At 41.6% G+C, this 15,040-nt stretch overlaps 1 protein-coding gene across 3 annotated transcripts in view; it reads left to right on the top strand.

Annotated features, from left to right (window-relative positions):
- Positions 1 to 2,951: 2,951 nt before the first annotated feature.
- FAR2 (fatty acyl-CoA reductase 2) overlaps positions 2,952 to 15,040 on the top strand; it is a 188,938-nt gene continuing 176,849 nt past the window's right edge. For 2 of the 3 annotated variants that reach the window (XM_033222537.1, XM_033222538.1), the window contains exon 1: positions 2,956 to 3,369. The gene's annotated coding sequence lies outside the window, so the exon portion shown is untranslated. Of the gene's footprint in view, positions 3,370 to 15,040 lie in introns of all 3 variants that reach the window. The other variant, XM_033222540.1, reaches the window with a different exon arrangement.

Here is a 15,040-nt window from a genome sequence, read left to right as displayed (position 1 = left end):
AGAAAAAGTCTGAGGACAAGAAGGCACAGAAAAGAAAGAGAAGGGTTTCGGGGAGTCTTCATTTACTCTTCCTCCAGGTATCCCAGGCAAGCCCCCAAACTGATGCAGGATTTTTTTGTCCTTAGCTCAGCTAGATCTGGGTTCTGGTCTCACAACCAGGAAAAATTAGGCATGCAGACACTCGAAGAGTGAGTGGTGTAGAATTTATTAAGTAAAAGGAAAGCTCTAAGCTAAGAGGGTGTCCTGAAAGTGGGTTCCTGGTTGCCCCCTTCACAGTTGAATACAAGGGTTTTACATACAAGCTGATAAGGCTGGGTTCCCTATTTATGTAAGGCGCAAACTCCTGGTGGCTCCACCCCATTCTTCCAGTGCGCATGTGGGCCCTTAGTCCTCTGAAGGCATGTTTAGGTAAGTCCTCTGTGCAAGTTCCCTTATCTGCACAAAACATGGGTTGGAGGTTCTCTGGGGACCCTTCCCTTACTGTCTGCCTAAAGCAAGCTGGGTAACTCCTTTCAAAGTTAACATCAATTGGGTGGCTTGAACAACAGAAATGTATTCTCTCATAATTTTGGAGGTTAGCAAACTGAAATTAAGATGGGGCCATGCTCCCTGTAGGGGTTCCAGGGGAGATTCCTTCTTTGTCCCTTCCAGCTGCTGGTGGCTGTTGGCATTTCTTGGCTTCTCTGGCTTCCACATGGGTCCAGTTTCTCTCCGCCTTATATTCACATCACCTTCTCCAGTGTGTATCTCAAATCTCCCTCTGTTTTTATCATATGAGTATATTTGCTGTTGAGTTTAGGGCTCACCTGGATAACCCAGGATGATCTCATCTCAACATATTTACATATAGAGTCTTTTTTTCAAATAAAGTCACATTCACAGGTTCTGGGGATGTGCCTTAGGACATATCTTTTGGGGCCACTATTCAACCCACTACATTGCCTCTTTTTGTTATTATCTGTTATGGGTGGAACTGTGTTCTACTCTGTCCCCGCCAGTTTCGCATATTAAAGTCCTAAGCCCCAGTACTTCAGAATGTGACCTTATTGGGAAATGGAGTTGCTGCAAATTTAATTAGTAAAGTTAAAAGGAGGCCATTAAGGTGAGCTCTAAATCATATATGACTGGTATTTTTATAAAAAGGAGAAATTTTGACATAGACATGAACATAGGGAGAATGCCATATGAAGATTATAGTAGAGACAGGGGTCATGTTTCTACAAACCAACAAGAAACCACTGGAAATAGATAAGAATCGTGGAAGATTCTCTCTCAAAGCCCTCATAAGGCACCAACCCTGCAGATATCTTGATCTTCGACTTCTAGCCTCCAGAATTGTGAAATAATATATTTCTATAGTTTAATCCACCCAGTTTATGTGCATCCTTATGACAGACTTAGCAAACTAATACATTCTACATATATGAATAGCATTTTAAATGGTGACGATCAATTGTGCTGCTGTAATCTATAAAGTTGTATTTTATCTATGAACATTCCACTGAAAGTGTTTTTAATTTCCTACTTTATAAACAACTCAGTAATAAATATGCAACTATGTACATGCGACATTTCTCTTTTATGGATTATCTCCTTTGAATACATTCTAAGACATGGGAATCTGGGTCCAGAACAAGAAAAAATTTCGGTACTGAACACCTTGGGAATGTGTTGCTGAACTGCTTTCCAACAAAAGTGTGGTTACAATTTACCTTCCATCTGCTATCTGATAAGTGATTTCTATGTTTTCACCAGCATTTGACATTATCATTTCAAGTGCTGTCACACACATTTTGAAGATACATTCAAATTTATTATTGAGGAGGGAGGGGTAACGCAAAATACTATAAATTTGGTTGTAACTTTTTTTCTTTTGCATTCAGGCAGTCACCAGAGGAAATTAGTCAGTGTCTTTAGGTTACACTTTGGTTAACACATTTAATTAAACAGCCCGGTAGTAGAGAATTCAAGATGGGTGTTACTATTTTAATTTCATGAACTCGCTCCTTAATTCTAACTTTCATAAGTCAAATTTTATTTCTTTAATTGTATGCCGATTGTTATAATGAGGAGAATCAGAACAGCTTATAGGACAATATTTCTTTTTTATTTTCCTTAACACACCATATTTATTTGGAAATTTACCTCCTACATTGTCCAGGGAATTAGGATGGGCGTTGGCCGTTTTTCGGCACTTCCTGGTTGAGGCCAAGGGCTCCACTCACGTGCCTGTCCATCCCTCTACAAGGCTTGCCTGGCAGCTGCAGTTTTTCTGTTTAAAATTTAACAATGATCAAATCCCCCAAAAAGCTACCAGGCTAAAAAATGAAACATCTTTTTTTTCTTTTAAATCCGGAGAAGTGCTGCTGAGCACAGCTGGCTCGCTGCTGTTCCTGCAGCCCCCGTCTCTGATCCTTTCTAGTCTCCTACCCACCCCCACCCACCATAGGCAGGCAGAGCCGGATTTCTGCCCTTCAAACCCCGAATGTGAAGAAACCTCGCCTGAAGTCCTCGCATCACCCTGCACCCTCACGCCCTTGAGTTTTAAAAAGCCACTGCGTTCGTGGGTCACTGCAGGGCGCCTCCGCAGTGTCTTTAGCAGATACAAGAGCATCCCTCCCACGGGATGTGCAGTGTAGTCAAGCTGAGTAAACTGGGATTTTTGGCTGCCTTTCCCGCTAGGGTGGGTGGGGAAAGGTGTGTCCCCCAAGCGTTCAGTCCAGACCAGAACCTTTGAATCTCTCTCGCTCCTCAGTATCTCCCTCCATCCCCTACCCCGCCACCTTTCACGGTGTGGGAGTTCTCCCTTCCCACACCAGAGAGGGGCGCCTTTCTAGCTTCCTTGTCCCCCCGCCCACTGATTAAAAAATTGAGAAAAAACCAACCCCCAAACCCAAAACAAAACAAAAGCCCCAAACAAACAAACAAACAAAACCCACTCAAACCAGAACCACCCCCCGCCCGCCCCGCAACCACACAAACGCGGGAATCATAGCCAGTGGATCCGCTGGTGCTGAATGAATGGAAGCGCGGAGCGGGCCTGCGCGCGCGGCCGCCCTGCCCACGATACTGTCTCCCCGCGGCCTGTAGGGCCCTTGCTGACCCCTCGCCCACCTCCCGCCCCGGGCTGAGGCTGCAGCCGGTTCCGCGCCCAACGCCGAGGCAGCGGCGGCGACGGGTAAGGTCGGAGGGAGGGTGGTTTCCTCCCGCCCCACACCCAGTCTCCGAGCCGGATATATAGAGTGTCACGTTTGGGAGCAGAAAGACCGGAGCTGTTTCCTTGTGGCTGGAGCGCTTCCCGTAGCCTCGGGGAAGGAGCAGGATTTAGAGGACCACTAGTTGAACCCCATCCTCGTGCTGGAGGAACAGGTATTCCAGGGTCCCCAGCCCTGGCGCTCGCAGAGCCCACGCGCTCCGAAGGCAGAGACCGGACTGGGGGTGGCCCAGGAGGGAGGGCTTGGCTGGGTTCGCAGGGCGGAGCGGTTCCCGGCGGGACCTCGAGGAGGGTGGGTGTGAGGCCGGGTGGGAGGGGAGAAGCATTTGCGGAGGCTCTGCCCCCGAAGCTGCCCCCGGCTGCGCCCCCGTCGTCACCGGCCGTTTAGGTGCGTTTGGCGTCCGCAGAGCCCGCCAAGGTGGGGCGCGCGGAGGTTGCAAAGGGCAGCGAGCCGGGAAGGATCCGGGAAGGTTAACGTGGGGGGCCGCGCCGTGGGGACCGGGGACCGAGGGAGAGAGGACAGAGGCCGGGTCCCCCCCAGGCCTCCTGGGCCCTTGGGGCTATTTCTGGAGAGAGCGCGCAAATGCCGGGGCCACGTGTGAAACGGCAGCCGTCCCAGGTCCCCTCCTGGCGCCCGGGACCGCCAGGGCGCCCAGCCCAGGTCTCCGGAGCAGGTCCTCGCCAGCCCCCAGCCCCACCCCAGGCTGCGCGCGTCCCTACCCTACCACTTGACCCTTGCCGGGGTCGTGGCTGACGTGTGCTGGGGCGGCTGGTGAGGCCGGGGCGGAGTTTGTCCCCGTAGGAAGGTTTAGACATCTTCTTGCGGTCTGGGCATCCTGCGGGTATGCAGGGGAGCAGGTGCCGGAAGACTCCAACTGGAGTAGATGGCTTGCGGGAAGGCTGCTTAACACTCCCAGCAAGTAGAATTACCCGCGGGGCAGTCTCAGTCTATTAAAACAATTCATGCCCAACCTTATCCTAGAAACCAGAGGAAGGCGTCACACCTGCCAGCGGTGGGCACCTTTTCTTCCACGGATGAGTTATGTGGTGTGAGCAACCAAGGTTATCGCTGGATCTGCAAGAGTTTGGCAAGGAAAGAGTACGGTCAGAAAAATGACCTGGAAACTCAGATGGATGGTGCTTTTCTGTTTGCTAGGTCTAGAGAAGTTTGACACTGTGCAAATGGAAATTTGAGAATTACCCCGTGGTTTCAATTACTCATCTCTCTATATTCCCATTTATATGAACTGGAGATTTGACTGACAGGTGTAGTTAGTCCAAAATTTATAAAGCGGGGCAAGGGACTAAATAAAAACTTAAGGCAGCCACGTAAACTGCAAGAGCAGGCATTTCCGCAGAAGGGATATTTGTGTGTGAGACTTCTAGGAGATGGGCATGAGGTCTTTACCAGGCTGACTCGTGTGTCAGTATTCCATCAGTAGTATTTCTCAGGATCCACGTCTTTACAGTACTCTTTTCCTAATTCTGAGGACAGCTTTTGCACCTGCTGTATTAACAAATTCCTCACGTACTCCTGTTTCTAACATTGGGTTATAATTGTCTATAAAATAGATGTAAATCACCATGAGTTGGTAAATCGTACAGCTATTAGAGAAATTAAAGTAAATGAAAATATCCTTTCCTTAAAGGAGGCTAAAATGTGACATCCAATTACAGAGGAAGATGGAGAGGTTGAAAATAAATAAAATGGCTTATATTAGGGTATTACTTTGGGATTTATAAAGCATGTGATCATCTTGACCATCTCACCATCTGCTTTCCTATCTCCTGAAGAAGCATTCTTGAGTGCATTTGTTTCTGGCAACATCTCATCAGCGTTAAAAATTCCTTGATTTTGCATTAATTCCCATGCACTCATGAAAACTTACTTAATTCACAAATACAGCTTTGTAAAGGATCATGCATAGTGACCACCAGCATGCTTGTCCGTACCAATATATTCTGACATTGTGGGTTCTGTTGGAACATGTATTACCTTTGAAGAGGGTAACAGACCAGTTTGAGAATGTGATGAAAGCTATGGAATATGAAAGACAAATACATACATATTAACACAAAATTGTCCAACTCCTGACAATTTCAGGAGTTCATGGCCTCCTTGATGCCCAACCTCCTACATTCTAGATGTCTAGAGACTCCAGGCAGGGCCAGCTTCATGGAAATGCAAAACTGCAGCTGCACAGGGCCTTGCGCTTGGAAGGGCCCTGCATTTGGTAAGGTTCTGCTATCACCGTCTGCTGGCTTAATAATTTTCAAACAAGAGGCTGTGAATGTTCATTGTGAAGTGTGTCCTACCTGACCCCAGGCTGACAAACTTGGTTTGTTATCCTGACCCCAGGCTGACAAACTTGGTCTAAAACTCACCAAATAACAGTGTTGTCTTTACAGCAATCCCACGTTTACGGTAAGTTCTCCAGTACACACCTGAAATTTATCTGCTGCTCACTTAGGTGCCCTTGGACATGTCATTCAGCCTTCCTATATTTCAGTTTCCTCATTGACAAAATAAAAACAACAGAGGGCACTTTCTACTTTCTTTAGTTTCAAGGTTGTATTATCTCTAAGTAAAAACAAACAATAATTGTAAAAAAAAGTCTACTGACTTTGAATAGTTCTTTTCTAAAAATTATGCTGTTGTTGAAGGGTTAAACTTTGCCCTCCATTTTTCAGAAGTAGCTTGAGGAAGGCTGGTTAAGTACACTAAAAAGATTGCAGAACTTTTCTGACCCTTATAGTTTGGTGGAAAATAAAACAAAAAGTAACCAAGTATTCAGTATATTAAATACTCCTGAAATATTATTTGGACAAAATTGGAATTTTCAACTAAAGGTGCAGAATAACTTCTTGGATACCAAAGGCAGTTACTGAATTAAATTAATGTTTGAGTCTAATTCATCCAAAAATCGAACCGTGAGAAACTGAGCCAATGACTGAAAATTTTTGAGGGAGTAATCCTTTTTGTTTCATTTAATTTAAAAAATGTGTAAGTTCAAAAGTTTGGTCAAGTCATCCTTTAAAATATCCTAGGAAATGCCAAATCAATTTAAAATACACCTGGTCTCTTGCCAAGCACACCTAGTGACCTTTTGTAACTCTGGTGCCTCTTAAAGAGGAACTGAGAAAACAGGCAAGTCCTCTGTCCCCAGACTCCTCCCTTAACTACTCTGTGACCTCAAAACTTATCTTTACTCCAGCTGTCCATATTAGCATGATGGCAATACACTCAGAACCACTGAGGAATAAAATAGTGTAAAAGGGAGTTGATCAAACTCCTGTATTAAGGTCTTTTAATGGGGGCACTAGAACGGATGAATGGAGATTCGTTCTTCGTGCAATTACTCTGTGCAGGTGCATGCAGCGTGCTTTAGGATACAAAGTAACAGGTCCTGTATTCAGTAAATTTATGACATCATTAGCAAGACAAATATGTCAATGTAAGGTATTAATTTAAAATAACAAATAAGTAGTTACAAGGCAACAGAAGATTTGGCACCAAATGAGTGGTACAGAAAATAAGTGCAATGAATTCCCAAGAAGAGAATAAAATAAGCTGAAATGTTGAGGGAAGCATAAAAGGAAAGGACCTTAGAGATAGCCCTTAAAGTTCTGGTCCTAATAGAGATGAACAAATAAGACTTCTGGGTGCCCAGGGACCTCAGTGGCACTTTGGGGTGGGAGGTGTGCAGAAAAAGAATATCTGGATGCAGCTGAAGTTTTATGTAAGGAAAAGGCAAGAGATAACTCTGTAAGAGAAAGTCCCTCTGGCTAGCTTCATTCATATAACAAATAATTATTAAGCCCGTTCTGTGACCAGACACTGTGCCAGCTTTTCCACATTTGGTGTTGAACAAAGCAGATGTGTTCCCTATTTTTTTGGAACCTACAGACGTTTACAAAATAAACATGTAGGAATACATCATGGGAAGTAGCATGGAGAAGAACAGAATGCTTTAAGAAAAAAATCAGGGGCGCTGACTCCATTTTGGTGTTCTGAGAAGGCTTGCTCTTTGACAAAGAAAGATTTCAATTGCTACTGGAAAAAAACATAGGGGTTAACGTTACTAAAAAAAACACAAAATCAACAAAGAGAAAAAGCAATCTGGGCACAGGAAATTGCAAATGGGAAGGTCCTAAGAGAAAAAGCTTGCAGCATTCAAGGGACAGAGAGGAGGCAGGCCCTGTGACTGCTGTTAGGTGAGGGCGCTGCTGAGAGGCAGGACACCAGTTGGAGAGGGGAGCAGGTGGCTGATCATGCCCAGCTTCACGGTGTTGATAAAGATCTTGAATTTAATTTGAGTAGGTTGCCATTGAAGGCTTTTAAGCCAGAGACTGTTCTAATTTCTGTTTTGAGGAACTCTTTATGTAGACAGTAAAGAGAGTGAACTAGAGGGATAAAGGATTGGAGGTAGTAAGAACAGGGAGGACAAGCACAGGTGAGAGTACTGTCAGGGAGGAGGGAGAGAAGTGCACAGACTTGAGGTGTGTTTTGAGAGTTGGATTGACACATCTTGGTGATAGACTGGATGTGGGAGGTGGGCGAGGCAGAAAGAAGAGTGGGAATGAATTCATTTCATAGATACTGCTAAATGCTTATAATCCAAATCAGTAGGCTCAGATGCATATGATTTAGAGATGCCATAAGAAGAAATGAAAAATAGAACAAAAACTGATTGCCCTGGTTATTACCTCTGGAAAAGTATACTGGCTGCTGGGATAGGGGTGAGAGAAAGGAGGGAGGAGATTTTTGCTTTTCATACGATCCTCTCTACTGTTTGAATGATTTTTACAACCACGCTTGCATTTTATAATTTTTTAAAAAGGTTATTGCCATGACAGATATAGCTTCTGGTTTTCTGACTTGAGCACATATATGGAATATGGTGTAATTTCCTAAAATGAGAAAAATTAGGGAAGAAAGATCTGATCCTCTCCAAAATAATTATTCCAAAACACAATTTACTCCCCTGCTTAAAACCCTGTCATTCCTCTGCCTTGCCTACAGCAGTTTTTCCCAAACTGTAGTGTATGAATTATTATTTTCTTGGGATATTAACAGTTAGGTAAAGGAAGAAAAGCTTCCCTGATTATATAACTTTGAGAAACACTTGATTTAACCTACTTAACAAGTTATATTGCAAGAATCCTCAGAGCTTTTAATGTCCTAATGTGTGTTAATAATCATCAAGAAAGCAGAGATCTTTTATGCTATATTTCCTAAACTTATTTAACCTTGAAATGCTTTTCCAGCAGAACATCTAAGAGAGTCAGCATTCAGCATAACATGCTTTGGGAAATGCTGTCCTATATTAATAGATTAAACCTTTTAACATCTACAGTTCTCTATTAACCATAAGCTTCTCTCATCTCTTTAATCCTACTTGGTGGAAAGCAGGAGACTGGAATTGACTCTGTTAATAGGCATTAAGTTGATGAAAACAATTCTGCTCTGTGGATGATATTCAAAAACAAGATCTGCAGTCTGATTAAAAGCAAAATTATTTGTTTTTCATTTCTACTTCTTTGGCTAGGCTCTGCAGGACCTCATCAAGGTACATTTTGTCAAGTCTATATTTAATACATGAGACCTGAGGCATAAACAATGGAGAAGACTCCCCAGGGCCTCTTAGGTCCCAAGGTAGGCCTGGGACTTATCTGATCCTTGTAAGCCATCCCCTGCAGTGCAATACAGTGTGACGACATAGGGCATCTGTAGGAACATTGATTTTTGAGTCATATATACACTTCCTGGATCCCCATGCATTTGTATGGTGGTAGGCTGGAGGCAGAAATGCAACTTATGGCCAAAGAACAGTGCAGCAGAGCATAATGGAAGAAGCAGGTTCACACAGCTATAGACTTCTTCCATGGCTTCATCAGCTCTCCGTTCCAACCCAGGGGTCAGCAACTATGACCCGAGGCTGAAATCTGGCCCCTGTCTTTTTGTTTATTCTTTGAACTAAGAATGGTTCTTATATTTTTAAATGGTTGAAAAAAATCAAAAGAATAATATTATGTGACATGGGAAAAATAATAGGAAATTTAACCTATATGAAATTTAACCTTCAGTGTCTATAAAGTTTCATCAGAAATCAGCTTGTGTCATTCATCTAATCATCCCTATTTGCTGTGACTGCTTTAATGCCCTAACCAGTCAATTATTATGACCTTCAAAGCCTAATATATTTACCTTGTGGTTCTTTACAGAAATGTTTGTTGACCCCTGCTCTAGGCTATGAAACTCACCTGCCATAGGTAATCTTAATTGTTTTGTTTTTCATTTGTTTAATTTATGAGAGGGTAGAAATAAAATAGTTAAATCGACTTCCTAGTAGGTCTTCAAACATTATTGGCATTCAGGCACAGAAAGAGAAATACTGCATGATCTCATTTTTAGATGGAATCCAAAAATGTTGAGCGCATAAATAAAAGTAGAGAGAAGAATAGTGGTTACCAGAAGTTGAAGGCAAAAAGTGGTAGGGGTGCAGGGTGGGGGTGAGATGGGAATGGGGGGGTCGAAGTAGGGGAAAGTTGCTGGTCAAAGGGTTCAAAGTTTCAGTTAGGCAGGAGGCATAAGTTTTGAGATCTACTGCAGAGCAGGATGACTATAGTCAATGATAATGTGTATTTCAAAATAAGTAAATTTCAAATGTCTCACCACAAAAATGATAAGTGGTGGCTACTGTGTCCTCTAAATGTATGAAATTATATTTGTAAATTTAAAATAATATTAATTTAAAAAATGAAACAAACCATTGTTGGCATTGTTGGCCAACAATGCCAGTTTTTGTTGATGGCTAGTGTTGCTAATGCTGCATGCCCATGTAAAGAGCAGAAGACAGTCGCAAAAGTGTTCACTTTTAAATTTTATTCAAACATTTGAACTCCTATATACAGGATAGGCACTCAGATAAATAAAACTATGGCTTCCAGAGGTAAGGGGAAAATTAAATCTACTATAACTTAACTGTTTTATTTTGTTACCTCTGAGCAGATTGGATTTCCTATGAGTAGTCACCTCTGATTTTTATTTCAATAATGAAGCCAATCTTTTTAATCTTTTTTTATTATTATTAATGCACACTTTTGTATGAAGAGTGGTAGTTTAGGGGTGACAGCCTCAATTCTAGATGACAGAAATACACATTTCTCTGTCCCCACCCTAAACCTACTGAATCAGAATCTTTGGCGTGAGGATCCCCAGGGGTTTCATAAGTAGTTGCACAGGGGGAGATTTTGGAATAGCTAGCCCAGGTATTTCCATGGAACATAGAGTCAGAAAATAAGACCCTCGAGGCCTGGTGCTTGGCTCTGTTACTGCTGTCATAAAATATTTTTAGATGAGGATGTGCTGTGGGATCACAGAGTTTGGATTTTGGGTCTCATTGCCAGCCATATTGATTGGGAGATTTCTGTAAGATATCTAACTTTATAAAGAGGACTGGTTACAGGTGACATCTTCATTCAATAGACGTTTTCCCACTTTAATCAACATGTATTAAAGCAAAGGACATTTATATATATATATGTATGTATATAAAACAATGTGACTACACAATGCAATTAAACAATGAAAATTGATTAAACAATGTGGTTAAACAATAAAAAAAAAAGCCTTACTATAATTGTCAGACACTAAGAATAACATTTGCTTGTTGATTTAGCTGTATTATTTCAAAGTCCTAGATCATTTTGCATCCTTAACCGCTGGAGTTTTGCAAAAGCATTTTTCAAGCTGCAGTTGATAATATGTAATCCCTATGGCTTTTGGACATCTTGCTTTTAAGGCACTTTAACTTCCCAGGATTCTCCAGAGACAGCCCCAAAACATTGAAGCCCACACCTGAAGGGAGGAAGAGAAAGCAAACACTCCTCCCTGTGAATTTGTGTAGAAAAGACAAAAATATGGCTTCTCCAACTCACTTACTCATCCTTCCACCTTAGCTGGGAAGTTGTTGGATCAGTAGAATTTGCTGATGAATAATAGGATGACCACAGGAGGCAAGAATATTATTTCCTGTGTCAAGAAATGAGAAAAAGTCATTGTGAAAACACCCCACATTTTAGATCATTTTTAAAAAAATGGTTCACTATTTATTACAGGTCATTGAAAGGGCACATTCCACAGAAGTGAGCAAAATGTCCCAGGTATCCTTGAAAACAAGATCCTTGGAAATTAGGATGACAATTAAGTTATGTGTCTGGTCCCAACATATTTGAAATCACTTGAGCACTTCCAGCAGAATTAGATTCACCAGTGCACAGTATTGTCAAGAAACCAAAAGAATCTGCCAAGATAAACTGAGTAAAAGAAACTGCAGCAATTCACTGTTTGTGCATGTATTAAAGATTTTTGCGTATTATTTTCAATAAAGTATATGTAATACTGCAAGTTGTATGGATAGAAGTAACATAGTTTTAGCATCTTAAAGATGGATGGTATTCAGTTAATGAAATCATAGAGAAATTTGCCTAAAACTTAAGAGAAACTGTTTACTTAAAATAATATTGTTCCTGATAGATATTAATTAATAAGTAAATGTTAATAAAATCAACTTTATGTCAGTAAATAGTAATAAGTAAAAATATTAATAAAGCCAACTTTGTATTTCTCTTTCTATTTCACTGTAACTATTGTCTCATTTTGAATTGAATCTTATTTCACCTGTGTTTTGTTTACACAATACCTTCAAGACATATCTCCCCTGAAGCTAAGCACATGATCTAAAAGATGGACACTTGTTCTTTAACCAAAGAGCTTTCTGGGGATTGAGATCCACTTACCAAACTATTCTCAAAGCTGCAGGAATCTCTGATGGCTTGAAAGAATTAATTTCCCTCATCCAAATGAGCAGTTTGCTTCTTTCTCAGCAACTTGTACTTGCCATAACTCTCTTCTTAGCAGAAGTGTGACATTGCCTCTTCCTTGTTTTCCTTCTACTATTTTGGTGCAGTTTTGCCAGAGGCAGTGGTTATGCAAGTGCTGCTGAGTGTGTTCCTGATCACAGGATGACACTTAGGTAAATTTAGGTCTCAGTTTCTTTTAGGACAGAACAAACTTTTCCCAAATTAGACTTCCTTGAACTCCTAGACATATTATATGTTGGCGCATATCACACCATCTTGTCTACAGTACATAGCAGTGAGTGTAAATAGCTTTGTCTTAACTAAGTATATTCACACTGGAAATTGTAGAATGTTCAAGTACCATATCTATATTTGGTTCAACTCTCTTACAGAAAAGAAAAGCCAGTCCCGAAGACATAAAGTGGCTTGTCACACATCCATTTAGTGGGTGCATCAAGGCTAGTATCCACATCTTATGAGTGCAATTCCCATAACCATTCCATTCCATTCATTCATTTATTCATTCGTACGATTTACTGAGTACCTACTATGTGCCAGGCAGGATGTTTAGCTTTGCAAATAGAATGCAAAACAAGTTATAGTACCAGTCCTCAAATTTTAGTACCCCCTACTCTTTGAGCAATATTTGGACAGTTGCAACTTGGAGTTTGTGCAATTTTTCAGTAATGATACCCAGTGTGTAAATATACAATGCTCATATATCTTTATTTTCCCTTCTTCCATCTCCTAACCAGTCCCAGTCAGCGACTTGACTTCCCATAGCACCAAGCACTTAACACCAATAAGAGTAAGATGGGAGGCCGGGCGCTGTGGCTCATGCCTGTAATCCCAGCACTTCGGGAGGCTGAGGAGATCGAGACCATCCAGGCTAACATGGTGAAACCCCATCCCTACCAAAAATACAAAAATTAGCTGGGCATGTTGGCAGGTGCCTGTAGTCCCAGCCACCCAGGAGGCTGAGGCAGGAAAATGGTGTGAACCCAGGAGGCAGAGCTTAGAGTGAGCCAAGATTGTGCCACTGCACTCCAGCCTGGGTGACAGTGTGAGACTCTGTCTCCCCCCCCCAAAAAAAGCGTATGATGGGAAATTAAGTTGAAATGAAATATTAAAAATTCCATAGGGAAGATCATGAAAATTCTTCCCAAGAAAACAATGTTTTTGATTCACTACTGCAAGGCTTGGGAGTTAGTTAGCTTGTGTGTCTCTCCTCTTGTTTACTCACTGTGTCACCAATTCCTCTCTTTCCTCAAACTGGCTGAGCTCTAGCTTGCATCCTCTAGCTTTCCTTTCCTTTCTGTATCTAAAGATAGACACAAACTCTTGGTGTTTTAAGTACTTATGTGCTAATCCTTGTGGGGAAAGTGAGAGGGGAAGAGCAAAAATAACCAATGTGAAGAAGTTATGAAATTTCCAGAATGATACCGTTGAGTCTTGGCATAGGATCAGTAGTTAGTTGCCTACTTCCTCTAAGATAAGTGGAAAAACCCCATTATCTTCAGCTATCTGTCTTTATTCTGGAGGCAAGATCAAAAATCAACCATCTGCCCTATAAATCCTTACTTATTCTCCTGAACTAGATGAGTATGGGCGTTATCTGATGAGAGGATTTCTAGCTTTCATCAGATTCTCACAGAATTCATGACCAGAACAACGTGGGGGAACGACTGCTTTAGGAGCCATTAAGTGGACCATTTTAGTTCCTCGAAGTTCTCTAGACTCTGGCTGCTGTCAGGTCAGGAAAGATGCCTTCTGAAGATTCCTCACAGGGACTGTACAGCTGTTTGAGATACATAGGATTTTATATTCCATCTTCAGTGAGCATTACATTGTTCCAAAACAGAGAAAGGATTACGTCGTTTCCCTGCATAACACCTTCCATGGCTCCCCATTCCCTAAAGTAGCCTTGCCAAGTGTGTGAGATGCTAATTGAGGTAGACTGTGGGAGGCGGGTGTTTCCAGTGCAGAAGAACCCTTGATATCACCTTCACTTACTGCTATATGGCTGTGTATCCAAAGGCAAGTTACTTAACTTCCTGCTATATGGCTGTATTCAAAGGCAAATTACTTAACCTTTCAGTCTTCCCAATGTATTCATTTGCTAGGGCTGCTGTAACAAAGTACTGCAAACTGGGTGGCTTAACCAAAAAAAGTGTATTGTGTCACAGTTTTGAAGGCTAGATGTCTGAGATCAAGGTGTCAGCAGGGTTGGCTTCTGAGGGCTGTGAGGGAAGGATCTGTTCCAGACCTCTCTTTCTTTGCTAATAGTTGGCTGCCTTCTCCTTGTGTCTCACATCATCTTCTTTCAATGCATATATCTGTCTTTTTATAAAGACATCCATCATATTGGATTAGGGACTCCCCCCACTCCAGTATGACCTCATCTTAATTAATTGTATTTGCAGTGATCATATTTCCAAATAAGGTCACATTCTAAGGCACTGAGGTTTAGGACTTCAACATATAAAACGATTCAATCCATAACACCCAGAAAATTATTACTTGACTCCTTATTATCACAATGGAAAATGAGATGAAACTATCTATAAACCACTTTCTGTGTACTAAGAAAAAATACATATATTTTTAGTATGGATTAATAGTGAACATAAGTAATGACTACTGACTTCACCAAGAGTTTCTTCTCCACATTATCTTTATTATTTTTTATTAGGTATAACATCCATGTAGAAAAGTGAATATATCATAAATGCACATAATACACGCAGACACCTCCCAGATTCTATATTCCAAGTTAAAAAAGAAAAACAGAAAAACATTTATCAGCATCCCATAAGCTCCCCTCATACTCCTGGGCAGTACCTAGTGCCTCCCAGATTATCCACTGTCTGGACATCTAAGTCACAGATTAGCTAAGTTCAAACATAGATTAGCTTTACCAGTTTTTGGAGTTTGTATAAATGAAATTATACAGTAATACTT

Source organism: Trachypithecus francoisi, unplaced genomic scaffold, assembly GCF_009764315.1.
Source record: "Trachypithecus francoisi isolate TF-2019V2 unplaced genomic scaffold, Tfra_2.0 Lachesis_group11, whole genome shotgun sequence".
NCBI lineage: Eukaryota > Metazoa > Chordata > Mammalia > Primates > Cercopithecidae > Trachypithecus > Trachypithecus francoisi.
The sequence above is the reverse complement of the archived record's forward strand: the minus strand, read 5'-3'. Positions and strand labels throughout refer to the sequence as shown.